Below are 16,043 nucleotides of genomic sequence, written 5' to 3'. Positions count from 1 at the left end.
CTCCCTGATTGATTTCAGACTCCCCCCTTATTGATTGACTTCTGACTCTTCCTGATTGACTTCTGACTTTCCCTGATTGACTTCTGACTCTCCCTGATTGATTTCTGACTCTCCCTGATTGACTTCTGACTCTCCCTGATTGACTTCTGACTCTCCCTGATTGACTTCTGACTCTTCCTGATTGACTTCTGACTTTCCCTGATTGACTTCTGACTCTCCCTGATTGACTTCTGACTCTCCCTGATTGACTTCTGACTCTCCCTGATTGACTTCTGACTCTCCCTGATTGACTTCTGACTTTCCCTGATTGTCTTCTGACTCTCCCTGATTGATTTCTGACTCTCCCTGATTGACTTCTGACTTTCCCTGATTGATTTCTGACTCTCCCTGATTGACTTCTGACTCTCCCTGATTGATTCCTGACTCTCCCTGATTGATTTCTGACTCTCCCTGATTGATTTCTGACTCTCCCTGATTGATTTCTGACTCTCCCTGATTGATTTCTGACTCTCCCTGATTGACTTCTGACTCTCCCTGATTGATTTCTGACTCTCCCTGATTGACTTCTGACTCTCCCTGGCTCTCTAAGATGTTTTTTATGGCAGACACTGTAAGACCCATCCACCCTCTATGGTGTTCTGCTCGTTCCGCTCGGGCACCTACCTGCAGCAGCAGCACTGATTTGCTCATCCAGGATGTCTGTCATCCTGTGAGCCAATCAGGACAAGCCCCCCCCCCCCCTCCTCTCAGGGTCACATGAGAACCTTTCTTCTTCCTCCCTAGTTGTTTTTCCTGCCAACACGTGCAGTAAAATGGTGCTGCACTATGTTTTAGTGAATTCATCCGAAACTAACCTGAAAAAGTTTGGGTTCGTCTGCTGGCCGAAAACTTGCAAAGTTCATGATAAACCCGGTTCATAGCCAACTTTTTGGGTCATCTTTACATAGGACTGCAGGTGACATCTACAGGTTATTTCTACTCAGATTTCTTCGAGTATACGGAGGGCTACTTGCGCTCTTCTGCTATTCTTCTACAGAATTTTCTACTCTAGTATGATGTATGTTGGGATCCGTGTGATGTGTGGGTATGGAACACATTTCTGGGCAACACATCATAGACACAGAATTATGTGATTGGAAAGAGGATAACGGAGAAACTACACCCAGCTTCACTGGCAGGTGCCGAACCAGAATCAGGCATGTTTAGTCTAGAGCGGAGGCACCTGAGAGGAGACAGGAGGAAAGGCCAAGGAGAAGACACAATAATAGGAAAATGTGTGTGTCCATAAAATAATGCATTAGATAGTTATGAGATAGATAGATAGATAGATAGATAATGGATAGATAGATAGATAGACAGACAGGAGATAGATATTAGATATTAAATTAAACTAGAGACAAATCTGGAGACCTAGAGTTATATATAAGCCTCTTATGTTCTGATATCTCGCCCGCACTTTTCTTCATGTTGTCAGAACCTCTCGGATATTTCTGTGGAGTTTATATTAGGATACAGGATAATGGTTTGCAGATGTCTCTTGGAGAAGGAGCTGATGGACTCTCGTATCTGCTTTGCTTCACAGTTACTTTTTGCCAGTGTTCTTTCTTCTTACTACTCACTGTTGGTGGTCGGGATGACCACGTGTGATGTGCACTCAATGCCACCACCTAACCAGCTGCCCATATTATGTACGTGTGCACTGTATAGAGATATCACGTGTACTGTATAGAGATATCAGGTGTACTGTATAGAGATATCAGGTGTACTGTATAGAGATATCACATGTACTGTATATATATATCACGTGTACTGTATAGAGATATCACGTGTACTGTATAGAGATATCACGTGTACTGTATAGAGATATCACGTGTACTGTATAGAGATATCACGTGTACTGTATAGAGATATCAGGTGCACTGTATAGAGATATCAGGTGCACTGTATAGAGATATCAGGTGCACTGTATATATATATCACGTGTACTGTATATATATATCACGTGTACTGTATAGAGATATCAGGTGCACTGTATAGAGATATCACGTGTACTGTATAGAGATATCACGTGTACTGTATAGAGATATTATGTGTGCACTGTATAGAGATATCACATGTACTGTATAGAGATATTATGTGTGTACTGTATAGAGATCTCACATGTACTGTATAGAGATATTATGTGTGCACTGTATAGAGATATTATGTGTGCACTGTATAGAGATATTATGTGTGTACTGTATAGAGATATCACGTGTACTGTATAGAGATATCAGGTGAGCACTGTATAGAGATATTACGTGAACTGTATAGAGATATCACGTGCACTGTATAGAGATATCACGTGTACTGTATAGAGATATCAGGTGAGCACTGTATAGAGATATTATGTGTGTACTGTATAGAGATATCACATGTACTGTATAGAGATATTATGTGTGCACTGTATAGAGATATCAGGTGTGCACTGTATAGAGATATCACGTGTACTGTATAGAGATATCAGGTGTGCACTGTATAGAGATATCAAGTGTACTGTATAGAGATATCAGGTGTACTGTATAGAGATATCATGTGTGCACTGTATAGAGATATCATGTGTGCACTGTATAGAGATATCATGTGTGCACTGTATAGAGATATCAGGTGTACTGTATAGAGATATCAGGTGTACTGTATAGAGATATCAGGTGTACTGTATAGAGATATTATGTGTGTACTGTATAGAGATATCAGGTGTGCACTGTATAGAGATATCACGTGCACTGTATAGAGATATCACGTGTGTACTGTATAGAGATATTATGTGTGCTGTATAGAGATATCACGTGTACTGTATAGAGATATCAGGTGTACTGTATAGAGATATCAGGTGTGTACTGTATAGAGATATCACATGTACTGTATATATATATCACGTGTACTGTATAGAGATATCAGGTGTACTGTATAGAGATATCAGGTGTGTACTGTATAGAGATATTATGTGTGTACTGTCTAGAGATATCAGGTGTGCACTGTATAGAGATCTCAGGTGTGCACTGTATAGAGATATTATGTGTGTACTGTATAGAGATATCACGTGTACTGTCTAGAGATATTATGTGTGTACTGTATAGAGATATCAGGTGTACTGTATAGAGATATCACGTGTACTGTCTAGAGATATCAGGTGTACTGTATAGAGATATCAGGTGCACTGTATAGAGATATTATGTGTGTACTGTATAGAGATATTATGTGTGTACTGTATAGAGATATCAGGTGTACTGTATAGAGATATTATGTGTGCTGTATAGAGATATCACGTGTACTGTATAGAGATATCAGGTGTACTGTATAGAGATATCAGGTGTACTGTATAGAGATATTATGTGTGTACTGTATAGAGATATTATGTGTGTACTGTATAGAGATATCAGGTGTACTGTATAGAGATATCACGTGTACTGTCTAGAGATATCAGGTGTACTGTATAGAGATATCAGGTGCACTGTATAGAGATATTATGTGTGTACTGTATAGAGATATTATGTGTGTACTGTATAGAGATATCAGGTGTACTGTATAGAGATATTATGTGTGCTGTATAGAGATATCACGTGTACTGTATAGAGATATCAGGTGTGCACTGTATAGAGATATAACATGTACTGTATATATATATCACGTGTACTGTATAGAGATATCAGGTGTACTGTATAGAGATATCAGGTGTGTACTGTATAGAGATATTATGTGTGTACTGTATAGAGATATTATGTGTGTACTGTATAGATATATTATGTGTACTGTATAGAGATATCAGGTGTGCACTGTATAGAGATATCACGTGTACTGTATAGAGATATCTGGTGTGTACTGAATAGCGATATTATGTGTACTGTATAGAGATATTATGTGTGTACTGTATAGATATATTATGTGTACTGTATAGAGATATCAGGTGTGCACTGTATAGAGATCTTATGTGTACTGTATAGAGATATTATGTGTGCACTGTATAGATATATTATGTGTACTGTATAGAGATATTATGTGTGTACTGAATAGAGATATTATGTGTGTACTGTATAGAGATATCAGGTGTGCACTGTATAGAGATCTCAGGTGTGCACTGTATAGAGATATCACGTGTACTGTATAGAGATATTATGTGTGTACTGTCTAGAGATATCAGGTGTGCACTGTATAGAGATCTCAGGTGTGCACTGTATAGAGATCTCAGGTGTGCACTGTATAGAGATATCAGGTGTACTGTATAGAGATATCAGGTGTACTGTATAGAGATATTATGTGTGTACTGTATAGAGATATTATGTGTGTACTGTATAGAGATATTATGTGTGTACTGTATAGAGATATCAGGTGTACTGTATAGAGATATCACGTGTACTGTATAGAGATATTATGTGTGCTGTATAGAGATATCACGTGTACTGTATAGAGATATCAGGTGTGCACTGTATAGAGATATCACATGTACTGTATATATATATCACGTGTACTGTATAGAGATATCAGGTGTACTGTATAGAGATATCAGGTGTGTACTGTATAGAGATATTATGTGTGTACTGTATAGAGATATTATGTGTACTGTATAGAGATATCAGGTGTGCACTGTATAGAGATATCACGTGTACTGTATAGAGATATCTGGTGTGTACTGAATAGCGATATTATGTGTACTGTATAGAGATATCACGTGTACTGTATAGAGATATCAGGTGTGCACTGTATAGAGATCTTATGTGTACTGTATAGAGATATTATGTGTGCACTGTATAGATATATTATGTGTACTGTATAGAGATATTATGTGTGTACTGTATAGAGATATCAGGTGTGCACTGTATAGAGATATCACGTGTACTGTATAGAGATATCAGGTGTGTACTGTATAGAGATATCACATGTACTGTATATATATCACATGTACTGTATAGAGATATCAGGTGTACTGTATAGAGATATCAGGTGTGTACTGTATAGAGATATCAGGTGTACTGTATAGAGATATTATGTGTGTACTGTATAGAGATATCAGGTGTGCACTGTATAGAGATATCACGTGCACTGTATAGAGATATCACGTGTGTACTGTATAGAGATATTATGTGTGCTGTATAGAGATATCACGTGTACTGTATAGAGATATCAGGTGTACTGTATAGAGATATCAGGTGTGTACTGTATAGAGATATCACATGTACTGTATATATATATCACGTGTACTGTATAGAGATATCAGGTGTACTGTATAGAGATATCAGGTGTGTACTGTATAGAGATATTATGTGTGTACTGTCTAGAGATATCAGGTGTGCACTGTATAGAGATCTCAGGTGTGCACTGTATAGAGATATTATGTGTGTACTGTATAGAGATATCACGTGTACTGTCTAGAGATATCAGGTGTACTGTATAGAGATATCAGGTGTACTGTATAGAGATATTATGTGTGTACTGTATAGAGATATTATGTGTGTACTGTATAGAGATATTATGTGTGTACTGTATAGAGATATCAGGTGTACTGTATAGAGATATTATGTGTGCTGTATAGAGATATCACGTGTACTGTATAGAGATATTAGGTGTGCACTGTATAGAGATATCACATGTACTGTATATATATATCACGTGTACTGTATAGAGATATCAGGTGTACTGTATAGAGATATCAGGTGTGTACTGTATAGAGATATTATGTGTGTACTGTATAGATATATTATGTGTACTGTATAGAGATATCAGGTGTGCACTGTATAGAGATATCACGTGTACTGTATAGAGATATCTGGTGTGTACTGAATAGCGATATTATGTGTACTGTATAGAGATATTATGTGTGTACTGTATAGATATATTATGTGTACTGTATAGAGATATCAGGTGTGCACTGTATAGAGATCTTATGTGTACTGTATAGAGATATTATGTGTGCACTGTATAGATATATTATGTGTACTGTATAGAGATATTATGTGTGTACTGAATAGAGATATTATGTGTGTACTGTATAGAGATATCAGGTGTGCACTGTATAGAGATATCACGTGTACTGTATAGAGATATTATGTGTGTACTGTCTAGAGATATCAGGTGTGCACTGTATAGAGATCTCAGGTGTGCACTGTATAGAGATATCAGGTGTGCACTGTATAGAGATATCAGGTGTACTGTATAGAGATATTATGTGTGTACTGTATAGAGATATTATGTGTGTACTGTATAGAGATATTATGTGTGTACTGTATAGAGATATCAGGTGTACTGTATAGAGATATCACGTGTGCACTGTATAGTGATATTATGTGTGCTGTATAGAGATATCACGTTGTACTGTATAGAGATATCAGGTGTGCACTGTATAGAGATATCACATGTACTGTATATATATCACGTGTACTGTATAGAGATATCAGGTGTACTGTATAGAGATATCAGGTGTGTACTGTATAGAGATATTATGTGTGTACTGTATAGAGATATTATGTGTGTACTGTATAGATATATTATGTGTACTGTATAGAGATATCAGGTGTGCACTGTATAGAGATATCAGGTGTACTGTATAGAGATATCTGGTGTGTACTGAATAGCGATATTATGTGTACTGTATAGAGATATTATGTGTGTACTGTATAGAGATATCACGTGTACTGTATAGAGATATCAGGTGTGCACTGTATAGAGATCTTATGTGTACTGTATAGAGATATTATGTGTGCACTGTATAGATATATTATGTGTACTGTATAGAGATATTATGTGTGTACTGTATAGAGATATCAGGTGTGCACTGTATAGAGATATCACGTGTACTGTATAGAGATATCAGGTGTGTACTGTATAGAGATATCACATGTACTGTATATATATATCACATGTACTGTATAGAGATATCAGGTGTACTGTATAGAGATATCAGGTGTGTACTGTATAGAGATATCACATGTACTGTATAGATATATCAGGTGTACTGTATAGAGATATCAGGTGTACTGTATAGAGATATCACATGTACTGTATAGAGATATCACGTGTACTGTATAGAGATATTATGTGTGTACTGTATAGAGATATCAGGTGTACTGTATAGAGATATTATGTGTGCACTGTATAGAGATATCAGGTGTACTGTTTAGAGATATTATGTGTGTACTGTATAGAGATATCAGGTGTACTGTATAGAGATATCACATGTACTGTATATATATATCACATGTACTGTATAGAGATATCAGGTGTACTGTATAGAGATATCAGGTGTGTACTGTATAGAGATATCACATGTACTGTATAGATATATCAGGTGTACTGTATAGAGATATCAGGTGTACTGTATAGAGATATCACATGTACTGTATAGAGATATCACGTGTACTGTATAGAGATATTATGTGTGTACTGTATAGAGATATCAGGTGTACTGTATAGAGATATTATGTGTGCACTGTATAGAGATATCAGGTGTACTGTATAGAGATATCAGGTGTACTGTATAGAGATATTATGTGTGTACTGTATAGAGATATCAGGTGTACTGTATAGAGATATCACGTGCACTGTATAGAGATATTACATGTACTGTATAGAGATATCACATGTACTGTATAGAGATATTACATGTACTGTATAGAGATATCACGTGCACTGTATAGAGATTTTACGTGTACTGTATAGAGATATCACATGTACTGTATAGAGATATTACATGTACTGTATAGAGATATCACATGTACTGTATAGAGATATTACATGTACTGTATAGAGATATCACATGTACTGTATAGAGATATCACATGTACTTTATAGAGATATCAGGTGGACTCTCGTATCTGCTTTGCTTCACAGTTACTTTTTGCCAGTGTTCTTTCTTCTTACTACTCACTGTTGGTGGTCGGGATGACCACGTGTGATGTGCACTCAATGCCACCACCTAACCAGCTGCCCATATTATGTACGTGTGCACTGTATAGAGATATCACGTGTACTGTATAGAGATATCAGGTGTACTGTATAGAGATATCAGGTGTACTGTATAGAGATATCACATGTACTGTATAGAGATATCAGGTGTACTGTATAGAGATATCAGGTGTACTGTATAGAGATATCAGGTGTACTGTATAGATATATCAGGTGTGTACTGTATAGAGATATCAGGTGTACTGTATAGAGATATCAGGTGTGCACTGTATAGAGATATCAGGTGTGTACTGTATAGAGATATCAGGTGTACTGTATAGAGATATCAGGTGTGCACTGTATAGAGATATCACGTGTACTGTATAGAGATATCACGTGTACTGTATAGAGATATCAGGTGTGTACTGTATAGAGATATCAGGTGAGCACTGTATAGAGATATCACGTGTACTGTATAGAGATATCAGGTGAGCACTGTATAGAGATATCACGTGTACTGTATAGAGATATCAGGTGTGTACTGTATAGAGATATCAGGTGAGCACTGTATAGAGATATCAGGTGTACTGTATAGAGATATTATGTGTGCACTGTATAGAGATATCAGGTGTGTACTGTATAGAGATATCACGTGTACTGTATAGCAATATTATGTGTGTACTGTATAGAGATATCAGGTGTACTCTATAAAGATATCAAGTGTACTGTATAGAGATATTACATGTACTGTATAGAGATATCAGGTGTGTACTGTATAGAGATATTATGTGTGTACTGTATAGATATATTATGTGTGTACTGTATAGAGATATTATGTGTGCACTGTATAGAGATATTATGTGTGTACTGTATAGAGATATCAGGTGTGCACTGTATAGAGATATTATGTGTGCACTGTATAGATATATTATGTGTGTACTGTATAGAGATATTATGTGTGCACTGTATAGAGATATCAGGTGTGCACTGTATAGAGATATTATGTGTGTACTGTATAGAGATATCAGGTGTGCACTGTATAGAGATATTATGTGTGCACTGTATAGATATATTATGTGTGTACTGTATAGAGATATCAGGTGTGCACTGTATAGAGATATCAGGTGTGCACTGTATAGAGATATTATGTGTGTTCTATATAGAGATACCACGTGTACTGTATAGAGATATCAGGCGCACTGGCATACATACAGGGGTCGCAGTTGCTGAGTGGGGGCTGATGGGGGTCTTTGGGCTGATCTGAGGTCTGATGGGGGTCTTCTGGCTTATCTGAGGTCTGATGGGGGCTGAGTGGGCTGATCTGAGGTCTGATGGGGGCTGATTGGGCTGATCTGAGGTCTGATGGGGGCTGAGTGGGCTGATCTGAGGTCTGATGGGGGCTGATTGGGCTGATCTGAGGTCTGATGGAGGCTGAGTGGGCTGATCTGAGGTCTGATGGGGGCTGAGTGGGGGTCTTTGGGCTGATATGAGGTCTGATGGGGGCTGAGCGGGCTGATTGGGGGTCTGATAGGGGGCTGAGTTGGATGATATGAGGTCTCTCTGCAGCTTTGGCTCTAATCTGACTGAAATGGCTGCTGCTGGCCTCAGTCTCTCTGCCACTGCTGCTCTTAGGGTGGACAGATGTCCAGTTTTTAGACTCCTGGTCCGGTGCAAGGCCAGGACGGACGGGCCAGAAGTCCCCTTTTTTGTTGTTATGGATGATGGGACGGCGGGTATGGATCAGGCATGGTCATTTTAAGTACCACCGGCAGGGGCAGGGCCTGGCAGCATGTCCGGATCACACTGCGCGCTTACATGACGTCAGAAAGTCATCAGCGCTGCAGGTCCGGCAGGAAGTTGGGAACAGAGGAGCGCGGGGGCCACTGCTAGTCCGCCACTGCCCACTTGCCCAATAGTCTGACTCTATACTACAGTCACTCACCTTGCCTCGTTCTCTCTCTCTGCTAGACATTTCTGCCAGCCTGAGCCCACACTGAGCCCAGCCAGCCTCCAGCATTCAGCCAGCCTGAGCCCACACTGAGCCCAGCCAGCCTCCAGCATTCAGCCAGAGCCCACACTGAGCCCAGCCAGCCTCCAGCATTCAGCCAGAGCCCACACTGAGCCCAGCCAGCCTCCAGCATTCAGCCATCCAGAGCCCACACTGAGCCCAGCCAGCCTCCAGCATTCAGCCAGAGCCCACACTGAGCCCAGCCAGCCTCCAGCATTCAGCCATCCAGAGCCCACACTGAGCCCAGCCAGCCTCCAGCATTCAGCCATCCAGAGCCCACACTGAGCCCAGCCAGCCTTCAGCATTCAGCCATCCAGAGCCCACACTGAGCCCAGCCAGCCTCCAGCATTCAGCCATCCAGAGCCCACACTGAGCCCAGCCAGCCTCCAGCATTCAGCCAGCCTGAGCCCACACTGAGCCCAGCCAGCCTCCAGCATTCAGCCATCCAGAGCCCACACTGAGCCCAGCCAGCCTCCAGCATTCAGCCATCCAGAGCCCACACTGAGCCCAGCCAGCCTCCAGCATTCAGCCATCCAGAGCCCACACTGAGCCCAGCCAGCCTCCAGCATCCAGCCAGCCTGAGCCCACACTGAGCCCAGCCAGCCTCCAGCATTCAGCCATCCAGAGCCCACACTGAGCCCAGCCAGCCTCCAGCATTCAGCCAGCCTGAGCCCACACTGAGCCCAGCCAGCCTCCAGCATTCTGCCAGCCTGAGCCCACACTGAGCCCAGCCAGCCTCAAGCATTCAGCCATCCAGAGCCCACACTGAGCCCAGCCAGCCTCCAGCATTCAGCCATCCAGAGCCCACACTGAGCCCAGCCAGCCTCCAGCATTCAGCCATCCAGAGCCCACACTGAGCCCAGCCAGCCTCCAGCATTCAGCCATCCAGAGCCCACACTGAGCCCAGCCAGCCTACAGCATTCAGCCATCCAGAGCCCACACTGAGCCCAGCCAGCCTCCAGCATTCAGCCATCCAGAGCCCACATTGAGCCCAGCCAGCCTCCAGCATTCAGCCATCCAGAGCCCACACTGAGCCCAGCCAGCCTCCAGCATTCAGCCATCCAGAGCCCACACTGAGCCCAGCCAGCCTCCAGCATTCAGCCATCCAGAGCTTACACTGATCCCAGCCAGCCTCCAGCATTCAGCCATCCAGAGCCCACACTGAGCCCAGCCAGCCTCCAGCATTCAGCCATCCAGAGCCCACACTGAGCCCAGCCAGCCTCCAGCATTCAGCCTTGCCAGTTGCCACAGACTTTCAGCAGATCGATTCAGCATCTTTCAGCCAGAGCCAGCTCAGGTAAGAGTTACTATCTGGCCTTGGTATGTTCTGTATATTATTATATGTGAGCTGGCCTGGTATAAGGTATACATCTTCTGGTATATTAAGATGTATAACTTATACCAGCTGTACACATATAATTATATACAGGATATACCCAGGTTATACCAGCATGCTTCATATCACTATATACAATAAGATGTATAACTTATACCAGCTGTACATATATAATTATATACAGGAGATGCCCAGGTTATACCAGCTGTACATATATAGTTATATACAGGAGATGCCCAGGTTATACCAGCTGTACATGTATAATTATATACAGGAGATACCCAGGTTATACCAGCTGTACATGTATAATTATATACAGGATATACCCAGGTTATACCAGCATGGTCCGTATCACTATATACAAGAAATGATGATCACAGGTCGGCACTGCTTGTTTGAAGTCGCGGTGCAAGAGTCTATGGGAAGGTGCGGTAGTCACTTATTGCCTGTATATGTGACTGAATAAATACAAAGATTCATCTACAGCGAGTGCCGGTCTTTTCTACTAATTATATACAAGAAGATGTATAAATTATACCAGCTGTACTTATATATATATATATATATATATATATATATATACAGGAGATGCCCAGGTTATACCAGCTGTACATACATAATTATACACAGGAGATGCCCAGGTTATACCAGCTGTACATATATAGTTATATACAGGAGAGGCCCAGGTTATACCAGCTGTACATATATAGTTATATACAGGAGATGCCCAGGTTATACCAGCTGTACATATATAATTATATACAGGAGATGCCCAGGTTATACCAGCTGTACATATATAATTATATACAGGAGATACACAGGTTATACCAGCTGTACATATATAATTATATACAGGAGATGCCCAGGTTATACCAGCTGTACAGATATAATTATATACAGGAGATGCCCAGGTTATACCAGCATGCTCCATATCACTATATACAAGAAGATGTATAAATTATACCAGCTGTACATATAAATGTACATATAAATATATATATATATATATATATATATATATATATATTTGTGGTCATGGCTACGGCCAAGAGGTATCCGAAGAACCCTAGGGAGAAAACAACGGCAACAACCTAACCCAGCTAGGCGTGTCTTAGCTGACCTGACTAAATGGCTTGTTGTGTGCCCTAAGCCATGATCGTGGGTAGGCCTATAAGTGGGCATACCCTGTGGAAATGAGAAGATAAGGGAGGGAGGGTGGGGCACCTGAAAACACACACCTGTGAGTAAGGGTGTGGCTTGTATATGAAGAGCCTCCGCCCCTCCCACAAATGCAGGCTGACTAATCAGCCTTACCAACATATATACATACAGGAGATGCCCAGGTTATACCAGCATGCTCCATATCACTATATACAAGAAGATATATAACTTATACCAGCTGTACATATATACAGGAGATGCCCAGGTTATACCAGCTGTACATATATAATTATATACAGGAGATGCCCAGGTTATACCAGCTGTACATATATAATTATATACAGGAGATGCCCAGGTTATACCAGCTGTACAGATATAATTATATACAGGAGATGCCCAGGTTATACCAGCATGCTCCATATCACTATATACAAGAAGATGTATAAATTATACCAGCTGTACATATAAATGTACATATAAATATATATATATATATATATATATATATATATTTGTGGTCATGGCTACGGCCAAGAGGTATCCGAAGAACCCTAGGGAGAAAACAACGGCAACAACCTAACCCAGCTAGGCGTGTCTTAGCTGACCTGACTAAATGGCTTGTTGTGTGCCCTAAGCCATGATCGTGGGTAGGCCTATAAGTGGGCATACCCTGTGGAAATGAGAAGATAAGGGAGGGAGGGTGGGGCACCTGAAAACACACACCTGTGAGTAAGGGTGTGGCTTGTATATGAAGAGCCTCCGCCCCTCCCACAAATGCAGGCTGACTAATCAGCCTTACCAACATATATACATACAGGAGATGCCCAGGTTATACCAGCATGCTCCATATCACTATATACAAGAAGATGTATAACTTATACCAGCTGTACTTCATCCCACCTTGAGAATACCCCCAGGAATAGCCCCAAGCCAAATCTGATCAGGGGTACAGTAGATCCACAAACATTGCGTTACAATAAGCTCAGGCCATGGATCAGGCTGATGCCCCAAATTGGAGATACAGGATCTGTTGAAGGAGCTACTTAAAGAGAGTTGAACTGTTGTTACAATATATGAGCGCCATCTCCACGAGTCTGGACACCATTGCTATGGTCCAGCTCTGTCTCCTTAAGTCTTAGCTCCTGCTTCTCAGCTACATTTCGCCTCTCATTTCAGTGGCACCGGATTGCCTGACACTGCTGCCACATTAGAAGGGAGAACCCAAGACCTACTGTGGCTGCCTGAATCAGGGCACCAAACACCTCAAGATCAAAGCCCACCACCTCTTACAGATCATGCAAAAGTGGCCTTACTTGTGTCCCTTCTCTATGGTGAAGAATTGGCTTGTATTAGGATGCTGGCGCACATTCCTGCACCTGTCATTCTGCAGAAAATGTAACAGAGTAATTTTTAGAGTTTCTTGTAAATCCGGTAAGCTATAGAATCCAAGGCCACACAGATAAATCCTGTTTGTGACGCAAAATGCAGTAACATCGGCCGCAGGCAAGGGGTCCCTTAAAGTACATGTTTTTCGTGATGTCAGTTGCAGTGAAGCCATGTAGTAGATGGTACCAAGGTGTAGGAATGCCAGAGTGGTGTAGGGAAGCCTACGTGTCCATCAATGATGGTGCACGTGGCACGGTGCTCCTACCTGGATATGCCAGACCCCAGGTGTTGCCCTCCAAAGCAGAAAAAGGGGTTAGTAGAAATTGGCAGCCTAGATGGCAACGTGTTGTCACATTGGTTAGCACTGTGACAATTAAAAAAAATATGATATTTTTGAATGCTGAATTTTTTTTCAGGACTTTTTATTTCATTTAAAATGTCTAATTTAAAATTTGTAATAAATTTTATTTTTTAATTCTAGAAACCTATTCTTACTATTTACAATTTTTTTTTACTATTTACAAAAAATGTCAGGGCTCCAGCTTACACTACTGTACATGTAGTTATTCCCCCTGATACCGCTGTTGGCAGGGCGCTCTATCAACTGGTGCCACATTACACAAGACGTACTAAAGAATGAAGAACAAGATCAAATCCATATGGTTTCGAGAAATGCCAACTCCCCAGCAAAGCTTGACCTTGGATTTTACAAGCAAAACAAAATGTAAGAAAGATGTCGATTCCTGAAAATAATTAGGATTGATTTGACTTGTTCAACTGAAAGGTTTCATCCTCCTTAACTTATTTAACCCATATGCTGTTTTTGCCGGAAAAAAACTCAACCACAGATAAGATCCAGACGAGAAGAACGAGAAGCCTTCAAGTCTACAAAATGCATCTTCAGGACTGTGGATAAGATAATTTATAAAGACGCTGTTCTGCTGAGACAAATAAATATAAACTTTATTAGGGTTTAGAAGCCGGGCCCATAAATCAGCCGGAGCAGACGCCTAAATCATTAAGGACAAGATTCTACTCCGCTAATTAATCCGTTCATGTTCCTGGAACCATGGACTGCATTAAAACAGGTTATTAGCTGTAACCGATCCTCCCCATGGACTCGCCAGGGAGAGAAGGATCTAATTGGACTGAATCATGTCTGATTTGGAGTGAATGAGCTGCAATAAAGAAACTTACAAGGCGATTTCCATCAACAATAAGGAAATTTGCCGCCACAAAAAAAGCTAAGAAAATGATTCCAAAGCATTGACTGCCAAAAGGAATTATTAGAAAAACATGTAACGAGTATTTCAGTCAGAGTTAATTATTAATTGCTCCACATATCCACAAATGACAAAAGGAAACAATGAAATGTGATTAAGACAGAAGACATGGAAAAAAGAAAAGATGTGCATCTCTCTTGCGGATACAAATTTCTCCAAAAATATTTAAAAACAAATTCACTTGAGAATTAATATGCTTCCCCCTATACACTATATCAGGGATGAGCAAACTGCGGCTCTCCAGCTGTTGTAAAACTACAACTCCCAGTATGCCCAGTCTGCCTACAGCAGGGCATGTTGGAATTTGTAGTTTTACAATAGCTGGAGAGCCGCAGTTTGCCTATCACTGCACTATATCAATACTATAATACTGATCCCTATATTTAAAAACATAACTACAATAATACTGTTCCTATGTACAAGAATATAACTACTATAATACTGCCCCCTATGTACAAGAATATAACTATTATAATACTGCTCCTACGTACAGGAATATAACTACTATAATACTGCCTCCTATGTACAAGAATATAACTACTATAATACTGCCTCCTAAGTACAAGAATATAACTACTATAATACTGCTCCTATGTGCAAGAATATAACTACTATAATACTGCTCCTATGTACAAGAATATAACTACTATAATACTGCTCCTATGTACAAGAATATAACTACTATAATACTGCTCCTATGTACAAGAATATAACTACTATAATACTGCTCCTATGTACAAGACTATAACTACTATAATACTGCTCCTATGTACAAGAATAACTACTATAATACTGCTCCTATGTACAAGAATATAACTACTATAATACTGCCTCCTATGTACAAGAATATAACTACTATAATACTGCTCCTATTACAAGAATATAACTACTATAATACTGCTTCCTATGTACAAGAATATAACTACTATAATACTGCTCCTATGTACAAGAA

Source organism: Bufo gargarizans, chromosome 5, assembly GCF_014858855.1.
Source record: "Bufo gargarizans isolate SCDJY-AF-19 chromosome 5, ASM1485885v1, whole genome shotgun sequence".
NCBI lineage: Eukaryota > Metazoa > Chordata > Amphibia > Anura > Bufonidae > Bufo > Bufo gargarizans.
This window is presented reverse-complemented; position numbering follows the sequence as displayed.